Source organism: Zootermopsis nevadensis, unplaced genomic scaffold (assembly GCF_977971745.1).
Source record: "Zootermopsis nevadensis isolate Lab colony 2312 unplaced genomic scaffold, Znev_1.0 Znev_ptg000040l, whole genome shotgun sequence".
In the NCBI taxonomy this organism is placed as follows: domain Eukaryota; kingdom Metazoa; phylum Arthropoda; class Insecta; order Blattodea; family Termopsidae; genus Zootermopsis; species Zootermopsis nevadensis.
In genome coordinates, this window is record NW_028259172.1 from 682,928 (window position 1) to 697,269 (window position 14,342).

Sequence of the window (14,342 nt, forward strand, 5' to 3'; positions counted from 1 at the left end):
ATTTAAAATTAAGATAATTAAAATACCATGTGATGCTCCTTATCGAAACATTCGATTTACATTTAGAACATCCCTTTCTCACTACATTGGATGTTCTAAATGTAAATCGAATGTTTCGATAAGGAGCATCACATGGTATTTTAATTATCTTAATTTTAAATTTTAAATTGTGATTAGACGGACAAGATTAATTAATTAAATATATATTTTCACAATATGACGCAACTCTATCATCTTGTGTACTTTTAAAATTAAATTGTTTGGAGAACTGTTGAAAATATTTATTTGGACTGTGAAAAACAACAGTAGCTGAGAGAGACGATTCTGTATCAGATTTCAATGCTATCAGACTTACAAGTAAAACGTCATTTGCGCCAAGACACCTTGAACTTTTTGTGCAGCCCTAACATGCCAGAAATATGTCATTATTTGATCATAAACATCTGCGCCCTGAGACGCACTGCCTTCAGCAATTTCTGGGGAAGGGGTAGGGTTCAGGCAGGCTTAACAACTTTCCCCAATGAAGGGAGACGAACGTCTATATAATTTGTTGTTCCAGACTCTGGATACTTCAATTCATAACGTCACTTTTATCTCTTCCGTAGAGTTTTACAACCATTACATAACAACGTACTCACTGAACACGTATTTATCACATTCATTCCATTCTGAAACAAGTGAGACTGCACAATGCGTAAAGGCAAAGTCGTCCCTGGTGCTTAATTAAGCACCACTTCATGAAGACTTATGACGAGTGGAGGTATAACTCCACATATTCATAACCTCGGCAAATGAATAGGACGGTCAGCTTCAATCCCCGGCTAATTCACCTCCAGTCACATTCCTCGACGCCACTAGATAGGAGGTTAGGTAAACCCTACGACCAGTCTCGAATCGGTGGCGAGGAGAACGCGTGAGACATTAATTCAACACTGACCGATGACCTTAAATCAACTTAACCCAGTATCTCTCCATGTAAATGAGGTCCAAAGACCGAAATACTTTTCAAAATGTCATACTTGAATTACAGCCCGTAAAATGCAGTGGGCCAACTTCAGATTTTTCCATTTCAAAATTGTAACACTCCAACTACCAACTTTAGAAAGCAACAGACAAATTCAGTTTGAAATATCGGCTAGTTAGAAACCAAAGGAGAAGAACGCAAGGCCTAAAATCAGATTGTTGGCCTAATTTCACACAGAATATTCAGTATCTAATGTTGTGATCTGTAATCCGTTTCCAGTGTGGAACTGTGCGACAGGTTTAATTTGAACAACTGTTTATCCACACGACAGACATTCTATCGGCATTATAATAATATTAAATGGATATCTTGCCCACGGTATAACTCACAGATATTACCCATTAAATTGGTATGGAGATTAACCCACAAGATAATTAGATATCGTGTTTGGGTTGGGATTTCGGGTTCACGCGGTGCTGGGTTAAGGAGAACGTGTGCCCCCCCCCCGGTCACCCTTTGCGTGTGAATTTGCTTGAAGAGTGCCTAATGGTATGTAAAATATTACGTAATGCCTACTAGTAGTTACAGCGGGATCTGTATATGGACAATGTCCAATACCAACACACTGGGAAACGTCTGTCTGTCGGGTTATACACGGACACTAGTCAACGACAGCGACCATTTCCACATTTATGACGACAAAGCGAAACGACATTCCGAAGACGATGGCTTTATAACCACATAAAACCTGCCTTAACATTATTAACGCAGAAGCGACGTACACTGGATGGGACTAGCAATAACAGGTCCGGTGTTCAAATCTCCGCCCGCATGTCGGCTGTCATGAGAATCAGAGTGGTTTTACTCAGCTCCGAAGGACAAATGCTGGGATGGTAGCTTAAAATAAGTTCTGATGCCATACTTCGAGACCCTAACACATTCATCTTTTACTAAAGCTATGCTCCCTACATTATATACCCAAGTAACTGTGAAAGCGACGTTAAGTATAAAATGACACGACCGAATTCTGGGTTTTAGCCTTTCTTACTGCCTGGTGAATGAACTCAGGCCATGCCAGATTCATTTTAAAATTCATTAACAGTTAATCATTGCCAAGGGGAGGAATTGACAGAAAGGAGAAATCTGTATAATGAGATGCCTCATAATTTGTACTGTCCCCCAAATACTATTTGGGGCACGTAACAAGTAAGAAAGACACGAGAAAAACATATATTTTGGGGCGGAGAGCTTCGACGGGAACGACCAACTTGTAGATCTAGGCGCAGATGGAATAATAATATTAAAAGGTACATTGAATAAATAACGTATGAGAGTATGAACTGGATTCATCCAAGTACAGGGACCACTGACTCTTCGGGTTCCATAAAAGATGAGGAATTTGTCGCCAATCTGAGCAACTACTAGCTGTACGAGAGATGACTAGACTCTGATGTTTATTCAAAATGCTGAAACTGATTAGTTATCCAGGGCTTCAGCATTTCTCATTCTGTGTGGGCGCCCTTAACCGCGTGCCAAGTACACTTGTACTCCTCACGTCATTTCAAGTGTTAAGTTGAACAGCGACATATGTGCACAGCCGGCGCTAGAACTGACTAACACGTTAGTCCCGATTAACGAACTCCGCTGTGCAGATATTGTCGCTAACACGCTTAAATATGTTATTCTGTACTGATATTATGTCAAAAAGACGTAAGACACACAGCACGGGTGGGGGAATGAGTAATGGTTGTCAAATTTTTACAGGATAACCTAAAGGAAAAATACCTGAAATAAAACTTTCGAGGGCCATAAGATAGAATCTTTTCTTTTTGATCAGCTAAATAGGGCTTAATCATAAACGTTTCAAGAAGGTGTCTGTGTCATAAGTCCAGTTAAAATGCTGGTTTAATTTCGTTACAGCTACAGAGTTCAAAATCCGGAGCGAGAAATTATTCATGTATTATACAATTTGTGCTTGCAGTCTTTCAACTCTTGTAGTATGAAAATTTTGCACGGGTGTTTCAGTGTTCTTTGTAAAAAGCACTGCCTGCACAATGCCGTTTATATGGCTCTATCCATCCCATAACTTTGATGCAACACACAGAAAAGTCCTGAAACATTCTCGTTTAACATGAACGTATAACACGGAATATTAGTCCACAGTTTTTCACGTATCACGTATCAAATATGCAAATTTAATGGCATAATTATAAACTTAAATACGTGTAAGTAGATATATTAACAATTCCCACACACACACAACCACCCCCCATCTCCGAGAAAGTTAAGACCTTGCCGTGATCTGTCAGAGAAGAACTCAAATGTGGATGGGAGAAACATTTGGCTCGCTGGATCCTGATGCAGGTGGGGAAGAGGACCCAGTGTGACCTCTGACCTCGCCGGCAGCAGAAATCAGCTGTTCTCCTGCACCTGGACGTTGTTCCTGTTCGGATGGTCCACTAATTCTGGCGGCGTTGTCTTTCGGACCAAGATCTTGCCCGGCCACATGATTTCAGATAGGTTAGGACCGTCTGCTCCCAAGCATCGAAACATTTCCCCTGTGCATGTACTGCCCAACGTCAGTGCGTCTCTCAGAACATCCAGGTTGATCATGTCTGCTGGAACACAACAGCGCGTTACGTCGGCATCGTAATTCTCGATTGTTTCGGGATCGATACCGAAACCTCGAAATTCATTCCCGTTTCCCCCGGCTCCAGCGGCGCCACCATGACCCCCGCGGCCCCCGCCATGACCCCCGTGATGGTTTCGTCGCGATGCCATATCAACTGATTCTTCTTCAAAAGTAATACACCAAAAATCATAACTACCACTTCAATTTCTTAACATCACTAAGAAAATATTTTGCAATGAAAAAACAGTGTATTGTCACAAAGGGGTTTTCAGTTTTTCAACGCTTGTAACGACTGAGAAACTGTTTTCACCAAAAAAGTTGCTTCTGTATCTATCTTGAGTCCGTTTCTTAATGCTTGAAATATTCAACAGAAAACCAATGAAACGTTATGCACTCGTTTACCTCTGGAATGGTTCATTTATACAAATGAAATAGCATTAATACATAATATTTACCGTAAAGAGACTTTGAAAGTCTTCAACACTTGTCTTCACATATGGTATACTTCACAGCATGCAAAGTCAAACTCTCACCAACAAAATAACCTAGACTTTTATCCACAGATAGTTCACAATCATACAATAGCGGTAATATAAATTACCATCAAATGTTTATTACCACATAGTTACGTAACAAAAAATCGACGTAGATAACTGTGACACTTTCCAACTCACGGACAAAAAAGGTTTTTTGTCTTTCACAACGTAAAAAAAATCTGTCACTGCGTTGCTCCTAGTTTCAGCCATTTTCCATTAGCTAAAAAACGAAAGGAACGTAAATGCCTTTCTTTCAGTTCGTATTAACAATCTAACTGTTCCGTAATTCTAAAGTAATCATCCACCACAACGAAACTTGTAAATAACAGTGATTCCTTTCACGATATTTTGCTTTTAAACTCATCTGTCAGCTGGCTTTTGACATACAAGCGACTAGCTCGCCAGCATCCCGGAATAACACTTCCACAAGCTGCGCGCGCATCAGAGAGACCTGCCCGAACTTCTTATTCTTCTCCTTCTTTTGCAATCAATACTAGAATTGATTGGCAGCTGCTGATACTTGGGAAATCCTGAGGATCTTTAATGAGGTGGATTCCCCTTGCCTTCCGCGTCGTATACCGTTGACTCATCCGACTTTAGGGGTGATTTCTCACCCCAAGGGCATGAGGGTGCCCTGACCTCCACCCTCCGAAGAGGCTGTTGGCACTTGGTAGAGGGGGGACCACTTACACAGGTGGTCCTGTTTGAAGGTGGGGAGATACATGACAATAACAAACGCATCACGTGCTTAACCTAGAAAACTTCCCTTTCAATTTCAATAGCACCAACAACTGCAGTAAGAGTCGTCGAAGGGTAATCTATATTTAAACGTGATTCAATGAAGTGAGTGAAAATGTGTTTTCTCGGAATCCCACATTTCTTTAATTACTTTGCCGTTAATTCAAATCTGAATAATGAAATAGCGTTTTGTATTACCCTAAAAGGGTTCTACGTTCTTGTTCTCTCCCTGCAATCAAGTCCAGTCCTTGAAGCCGGTTACGAATGAGCCATAAGGAAGGCTGTTTAGGTACCGGTCTGGTGTGGTGGCCTTCTACCGGGCTTCTTTCCTTTTCCTCGGGGGTTAAGTAGGCGAAACATGAAGCTGGTCACTTATCTCCATCTAGTTCCGAGGTTGTTTGGGATTTTATCTACACTCCCCGTGTTCGTCTGCATTGCACTGAGCTTAGTTCGTTTTCAAGGATTTGACAATTTTTGTATAGGCTCTATGGCCAGTATGTGAGATTTCGAATCAATTATTTTTATTTGCAAATATTCGGTATGGATGACTATAATACTACATAAGTACGTATATTCTATGACGAAGGTAAAGGTGTTTAGATGTGCCTGCAACTATTCCTATAACTTTATGAATTTAGTAACTCTCTTCAAGGTTCCAGGAGGCCTGATGATTCGGCAACAACTCCGGCAGGCTGTTCAGGCGGGTGAGCCTAAGTAACTCACGCAGGCGTTTTCTGCGTTTTTGAATGGCATTTATTAACAGAAAGCAGGAAATGCAGAATACTTTAAACCATGTGTCTATGTTCAAGAGTAGGACTGATGCATTATTCTCATGATTGTAAACGTCAGGCACACACTTTAAAGATCGAAGCGATTCTTCTTTATAACGCCGTGTCCTATACAGGAGGTTGCCGACTTATTATGAACAGGATCATTCCATCCTTTTCTCGGACTGGGACCTGTTCATATACGTTCTTGGCAGATGATCCAGAAGTGGTTTGCCATTGCCTTCTTCTGTGTGTGAATGGAGTAATTGTTGGGATGCCACGGAGGAAAACTCCGTGTTGCCTAGACCACGGCCTTGCCCAACACAAGTTATAAATTCGGAATCGAACCCGAGACCCCAGGATTACAAGGCCAGCGTTCTAACCGCTAGACCACCTCATCTTATTATTATTTAGTGTTCTGTCTGACGACAGGTCCATATGAACAGGATCCTTCCATCCTTTTCTCGGACTGGGACCTGTTCATATACGTTCTTGACAGATGATCCAGAAGTGGTTTGCCATTGCCTTCTTCTGTGTGTGAATGGAGTAATTGTTGGGATGCCACGGAGAAACCGGGGAAGCCCCCGGAGGAAAACTCCGTGTTGCCTAGACCACGGCCTTGCCCAACCGCCGGGAATCGAACCCGAGACCCCAGGATTACAAGGCCAGCGTCCTAACCGCTAGACATTCCTGTAAAAAGCTGATAGCCACCGACAAGGCTGCCTGGTGTCGCAACCCAGTGTTGAAGAGTGCAAAATATGGAGTTCCCCTTCTCGTCTCTCTTATCATCTTTGTAGGTTTTAGTTACATGATAGGGACAAACCGATAACTTTCGTGTTTTGGAATTAAAGATTTCCAAGTGAAAAACATCTTGCAACTTCTATCTTCCCACTTTTAACAAGGCACTCACTTCAGCTGCATTTCAAAAACGCCTACGTTTTCGTCACTTTAGTCGGTCTGTTCGCAAGTAACAGCATCCACATTACATGAATGATTTTGACAAAACTCGGTATGATATTCAATTTTGTCATTGACTTTACTGGTTCTTGTTAAAGATTGCTTAACCTAACCTAACCTAACAGCGTTTCAAATCTACCGCCACAAGAACCTGAACGTTCAGTGAAGACGTGACAAAACACGAACCTGAAGACAGGGATGCCCATTCCGCAGGCGGACGATTTATTTTTTGAGGCCCACGTAATTTTTCTCTAATAAGTACTGTATAATAAACGGCATATACGAAAGAAAGCTTGGATACTGTAGTCAATAACTGGCAGTTGTAAATCTTATCTTCTTACTATAAAAATTTCTGATCCCTCGTTGTCGTCAAGAAATGACGTCATCAAAACAGCGTTAGCTATAGCCGAGTCACCTTCAAATGTTCATTCCTCAAGAATGGTAAGAGTAAGAGTAATGTTACCTACATGTAAAATGATCAGTAAATAAAGACCTTTAAGAATCTGTAATGTATTTTGTTGTAATTATAATTGTTTATACATTTATTGTAATTTTAATAAACCAATGTGTGCAATTTTCAATGCATCTGGCGGCGTTAAGCTCCCGCCTCTGGAAAACCGTAAGAGATGGATCTGGACATATTGCGTAAGAAATACGTATTACCTCTTGAGCTTTCTATATCTGTTTTCAGATTTTACATATCACAAATGGTTTAGGTTCTACAAACATTTATTTATACAATCAAAGGCGCGATCCACTCGCGTCATTTCTTTACTTGGCAAATTGATCACGATATAGTTTAAATTGTACTATGTTTAGTATAAAATATCGAAACGTCGCATTATTTTTTTTCAAACTGTTTATGTTCTCTGACACAATTTAAGACTGCGTTTTAATAACAGTTAAATATACGGGAAAATATTTTTTATATTCACATTTCAACTAAAAGAGACCATCAAGGCTTTCTGGTGGCACACGTGCACTGAATAGTCTGCTATGAAAATGATTATTGTGAGAACTCTGGCGTTTGGCACCAATTGTTGTTGCACGTGGCATCCTAGCAGTGGCCATCTGTGGTCGGTTTTCGTCTGTGCAGCAGCAAGAGACATTATATGGCTAAGAAACGTATTCCTGGTAGCTTAGCGCATTCTATTAATGCAAGGCGTTACAAAAAAAAAGGTGTAAATATATAATTTATTTACAAGATGAACCGGTCTTGATAAATTAAAAATGTTGACTTGAACTACATACAAGAGTTTTAGTGTCAGTAATTTAAAATACGAAACACAGCGACGTGTGGGCATGACTCCACACTGAGCATTCATTTCATGAACCTCGAGTAACCATCCCACCACAAAGCACTACACCTTTAACATTACAAGTCGTATAAATGACAAATATCTCACAAGATGATTCTATGCACTCAAGTATGGGCGCCCCCGAACACAACTTGTTTCGGATCCCAAATGAATGAAGAAATTCAATTAGAGGGATGAAATTTGCTTGAATAAATACCGTCTAGCTATTCCACCTGACTGCCAACAATTTGCTTTCGTGGCAGCTGGATCCCCACATGTAGGTGAAGGGTGATACGCTCTATTTACCTTTTTCCAGGATTCTTTACCTTTGTTAATCAATTGAAAGCGACGCTGGATGTTGAATTAAGGCACCACGGGGACTCACTCGTACAGTTCATTTGTGACTAGCCAAGAACCAAGATAAATAAGGACTAGAATTTTGATAAACGACAAGACACGTGTCTTGCGAAAATATTTACTACCCTGAAACAAGTCAACGTGGGACTGTGAGCAAATTCAGTGGTTTCCAGTAACTGCAACATTTCACACACTACTACTAGCCAGGAAAAGGATATTTAGGGGCACGGCAGACAGTCTCATGAACAACGAGAGAATCCAAGTTGAATAAAATATTAATATTATTTTTTGTGTTCTTTGAATATTATTCTACTACATTTTCCTATCCTCAAATTGATGTTACAGAACACGTATTTGTTATGAAATACAGAAAAATACATTGTAAATATGTAGATGGATTGACTTTTCTCTCAAAGGAAAACAATTGATCCAATAAACTTCACCATTTTTGACGTAAATATAAAAAAACTAGGCAGTAACACGGGGTTCCCAGAATTTCGAACTGTCTTGTAAGGCTGTTCGGGAGATCGTGGTATTTAGAAGATAGATCGACCTTTAGATTCGACAAAAACATCGTAATAAGATCTACAGAATTATTATTGTATTTTTATTTTAATATTAAATTGGATGTGATTGTAATTTGTTGAATGTTATTTTAATGACTGCAGTGAAGTTGCGTGTTGTTAGCAAATTCTCAGACGCCAGTTTCATGGTCAGGAGGGTTGCGCGTGCCGGTCCGTGTAGAACACTGTCCTTTCCAACCGCAGACTCACTTGAGTTCAGACGTTAGCTTCTGACTCGTCCGTCCGGTGTCCACGACCGAGAGTTGCGAGCAGAAAAGATTTCTCATGATGATGGCAGCACTGTAAGGACTCATGGGCTTGTAACAGTGACTGATGCTCTACACAGCAATCACACCTGGAATTTTCCATTGTCTGAGGAACGCGATGTACGAGGCAGTCAGAACACTTTCACGATTACCTGAGATTGCCACAGCCTTATAAACATCAAGGAACTCGCTTTGATGGCAGCTGGTATTAATGTGGGCTCCGAAAACAGGAGGAGGCTGTGTATAAGATTAACCACTCTGTCAAACAGCTTACAGCTTTGCTACATATCGGATTCGTTACAAGTCCTTACAGATCATTTTAGGTTGTTTCGAGATCATAAAAGATAAGATGGAAACTAAGTCTCCGGATTAAGAAAGACTTACGATTGTACATAAATTTGCACGTTTCTAAAGAAACAAAGAAAATAGAGAGAAATAATGATAAAAGAAAAACGATAACGCTGGTTAACTACAGTTGAGTACAACTTATATATGTGTCACTGTCTGCCATTCAATAACAACGGACACGCACCTCATACACAACCCGATATAGGCACCCAGGCGCCTCTCCAAAAATAAAATCGAAGAAGCCTGGAGATGTAATAAAAACGAGTAAAAACAAAAGCAATATAAGCAGAGCAACAGATACACCAGATTTTAATTTTAATTTTGATAGACCTGACGATGATAAGATTGTATATCGAAACATGTCGTCAATTTTAAAATGTAACAATTTTATGTGAAATTTTATATGATTTTAACAATAAGCTTGTGTAAACGACGGAAAATAAAAGTATTGTACAGTTGAGTAATATAATTATTTAAAGTCTCCACAATTAACCGATGGTCATATTATCATTTAGAAATCAAAAGACCTTCAGAACTAGCTTTCAAAGTAGGAAACTTTCGTCAATATTTTAACACAAAAAACTTAACAAGAAACTATTAAGCTTGAAGGAAGAGTGTCTTGTGAGACAGAAAGTAATCAGCATACGAGTAATAACAGAGGAAGTTTAATATTTAACTTTTGGAAATGCCATATTTTTTAAACAGGGAACTGTGATATAAAAAGTTAAATAATTAGAAATGAAGGAAAATACTTAACAATAAGTGGAAGATTAAGGCAACAAGCAAGAAAAAAGATAAGATGCGTATTTTATAAATAAACACAATTTATTATGCCTTAATATGGGCATGAATATTTTGCTAAGAAGTAAAAATCTGTTAAAATACTTCGAACAAAGAAAATAAAGATTCTAATAGGCCTAATATTTGTATTATAAAGAGTAAAAACCAAAAAAATACCCAAAACGAAAAGATTTTAATCGAAAAATATGAAAACAGGAAAATACAGGTAAGTAACATTTTTTAATGGGCAACAGACTCCCAAAACCAAAGATGCAAGGCAGTTTTCCGTGACCCCTTACAGCTACAAAAGCACTGTTAGGCCTACATTTCTCTGCGAAGACCCAACAACTAGCCGACAAACCAACTCCATGCAGTGGAGGCCACCCCAAGAAGTTGATAGGCGCTCAGCTGTTCAAAGAATTCATACCCTTTCTTGGAACACGAAAGTTCATCGCCGTGTTGACAACAGTCAGTGCCGGTCTCTATTCTGAGCCAAATGAATCCAATTGACACCATCCTACGTTCTTCCTAAGGTCTATTTTAATATCATCCCCCATCTATGCCTAGTTCATCCAAGGTCCCATTGGAAGTTTCAGGCTAAGATGTATTCACACCCCACCTCCACCATGCAGTGTTTTTACTGGTCATGCTATAAAGTTTTTAAGTTTTATTTTAAAATAGCCTACAGCGCAGGCAACTTCTCCGACAAAGTAGTTGTGCGTGCTGACTATACTATAAGTTGCAGGCGAACTGGTAATTTCCTGGCAGGAAAGAGCAAGCTACAACATTTACGTAATATAGGCCGGCCGATTGTTTTCACGGACTATATTAAATCGATTTTCTTTCCTTCCAGACAGATTCTCTTTTCTCCCTTCATGCACATTTAGTTTGTCTGCATTAAAAAGAACAGTGTTATTCATGTCTTCCTTTTCAATTTGATTTCCTTTGGATTCTATTCGTACGTCGTTTATATATAGCTGTATACAAACGTACAAGGGGATTTTCAGTGAAAACATTCCTTTTTTTCACCGTTCCTCTCACAATTATTATTGAAGATCGTGTTCAGTTCTTTACAATAATGTGCCGCGTGATTGGTATTTTAACAATACGTTTCTACAGCGATATAATTCACCTCCCAAACACAAAGCCGAGCATTTAAATCCGAAGTCTATACTGTGCTGTGGGAGGATTTTCTGCTTGGGAGACAAAAAAACGTCTGCTACTCGAAGCCATAATCGCGACTGACTGACGGCAGATATGTGCTACAGAAGTCCGTTCATACCAAGCTTGTTGACATCATATACCGTTGCAAAGCTTGCAATGTGTCCTACACAGCTGTCGTAGCCGCAACTATATTACTTCATTCGTCTTCGATAGAGGGAGCCACAGAGCAGAGACTGAATGCAGTTGAGTTCAATAATCGATCTATATTTCAAAGTCGAAAAACACTGTCATCTTCTTTGGTCCTATCTGCCACTGGAATTGGCTTCTCAATCTTTAGTATGTCATCACAAAATACGATCTTGCAGTTATCTAATGGTACAGCATCTCTTCCTATATATAAACAGCCAATGATTTCTTTCTCTCTTCTTCTTATATTAACTGTGATGATGCGAACATCATACCAGTATCCTCGAAATCTTGGATTCTCAATATTAGAGTTTGCCATAAGAATATCATTTATTTTCAGATCACTTACGTCATATTTTTGTCTAGCTCCCATCTGCATTTTACACTCCTCCATATCTGTAGCTCTGATATTGTTTCAGAATCAAATCATTCTCCACTCACAGTTCAAATTATGGCAGGACGTGGAGGTCATGGGGCAATATTGGAGGCTTTCCATACTCAGCAGCGACCAAGAGTTGAAGCTGATAAGAGTCAGGTGGGAAAGTACATCAGCAATGTGTTTACTCTCTGAGGTCCAGATCAGTAGATTTTATTGCTTGAGAAATACTTCGTACTTTTTGTTACGGTGTTCTGGGATTAAGTATTCTAGTTATTGCCCCAAGCTGTAGTCAGTAGCCCAAAGCTTCACTTTGAGATACTATTTGAATTTCTTGTCCTTAAGTTTTCACATCATGTGCCTGGCATAGCTCAGTCATTATAGTGACTGGCTATGGACTGGACGACCGGGGTTTTGATCCCCGACAGAGGCAGAGGATTTTACCTCTAACCTCTGCGTCCAAACTGGTTCTGGGGCCGACCCAGTCTCCCATCCAGTCGGTATCAGGGTCCTTTCCCAGGGGTAAAGCGCGGCCAGGCCGTGATGCTGACCACTCACACCATCTAGTGCCGAGGTCAAGAATGAGTAGGAGCTGTACCTCTTCTCCCCGCAAGCGCCTACATGGTGTATAGTGGGACAACATTACTTTTTATTTTTAAGTTTTCACAGTTGGAGTTCAGTATGTAACTTTGGCTCTTGGGTATAGGCTGCGTCAAATGTTGATAGTTATCCAGTGTTTTGGCAAACACTGCAGTAGCCATCTCCTGGGTGAATGTGTGGTGACAGGGTATTTTTAGAAGTGTTATGTGAGGTGGAAGTAGAATTTGATGGTGCTGATTAGTAGAACAGGGGAGTGGGCTGCTTTCTGATGAGGAAAAGAGGTGATGAAAGAAATAATAAATATTTAAGATTTAATAATTTCATTTAACAAATTGGAATCAGAAGCATGTTCCTCCCAGTGTAATGAACTCTCAACCTTCCTCATGACATTACATTGAATTTCGTCCTGGTTACTAGGCCCTTGCTCACAGCTGTTGGGCTGTGCGTGTGCAAACAAGGTGTATTCATGAGCAGAAGATGTTTATTCTCAAGCATTTCTTTGCACCAGAATAATTTTCAGCTGTTTTTTAGGCATTTAGCAATGTATATCCTCTGAAGGAAGTGCAAAATAAGACAATACACAGAAAGTTAACAAAGTTTTGGGATAGAGAAAGTGTTTGTCTGTGACAATTATTAATCGAGCGACAATATGCCTCAAATTATGGCTGTACGAATTTAAAATAGTTCATCATCTGTAGTAGCAGAATGCAGCTTTAATATCGCCATTTGTTTCATAATTTTGTTTGTAAAAGGGTTTCATGTATAGGAGCTGAGGCTTCGTTTTAAATGGAATTCCCTGAAATATGCTTCTTTTGGAACTACATCTGGAAAATAATTTTAAGCAACTGGTTAGTACATTCCATTGTATTGTAACAATTGGTTTTTGGTGGTTTATGATCATAAGTATTTCTGCTGTATGGATATTTTTTAAGTGCCATTGCATTATCTTTTCACTGTAAGTGATAGCTGTGTCTCGTCACAAAATACTTTGAATCAAATGAGGAAGGAGTTGCTCGCTCCCTTGCAGTACTCATGTATGGTGCAGTGTAATACTTCATTCTGTATTAGACACGGATGGTTTCAACGATGAAGATGGCTGTCCTCCGTCATCCGGGCGACGATGATGGAAGCAGCAAGGACCTCTGAAATGTTGACAAACCTACAACAGTACATGGTGCAACAACCAAGAAGACAGCCATCTTCAGACTCACTGCCATGAAAACCTCAAACCCTAAATAGTTTCAGTGATCTTGTTGCAGTTTTCATGGTCCCTTTTGATACACCTGTTTTATTCTGCAAGACCCATTTGAGCTTTGCAAGGTTAATGTTGATGCCATTCTTTTCTTCTGTTAATACTTGATACTGACATTTTGTCGTCCTAATGTCAGCTCTTGTTTAGTAAGATTCTGCGTAGTTGCATTGTTTATTTAGGGAACTTGAACACCAAGGTCTGTTCTTACGATTTTTCTGTCACACTTTGTGCTTATTGTTTGAGCTTTTCTGCATCCAGCAGTGAGTCATACATGAATATTGCAAAGAAGTATAATACCACTTTTTCATTGCTAACATGGCATTAGTGTCAGTGGCCAATGCAGTATCACATGTAGAAGAAAGGTCATGACACATCACATCTGCAAAATATTTATCCTTCAGGGAGTTTCTGCATCTTTTGCTCAGCATTATATTTTGTTGAACATAAATCAGTGATGTTCAAAATCTTGATCTTATGCTTTATTTATTTTTAAAATAGTATAATTGCGTCATATTGTGAATCAAATATTAAATTAATTATTCGGTTTTGTCCGTCTAA

General features: G+C 39.5%; 2 protein-coding genes across 5 annotated transcripts in view; one reads left to right on the plus strand and one right to left on the minus strand.

The window, feature by feature from the left end:
* The window catches only part of LOC147871749 (uncharacterized), a 260,188-nt gene that overhangs the window by 212,981 nt on the left and 32,865 nt on the right, over positions 1 to 14,342 (plus strand). The window lies entirely within an intron of this gene.
* Positions 1 to 14,342, minus strand: part of LOC110834927 (dystrophin, isoforms A/C/F/G/H-like) — a 330,291-nt gene that overhangs the window by 84,753 nt on the left and 231,196 nt on the right. The window lies entirely within an intron of this gene.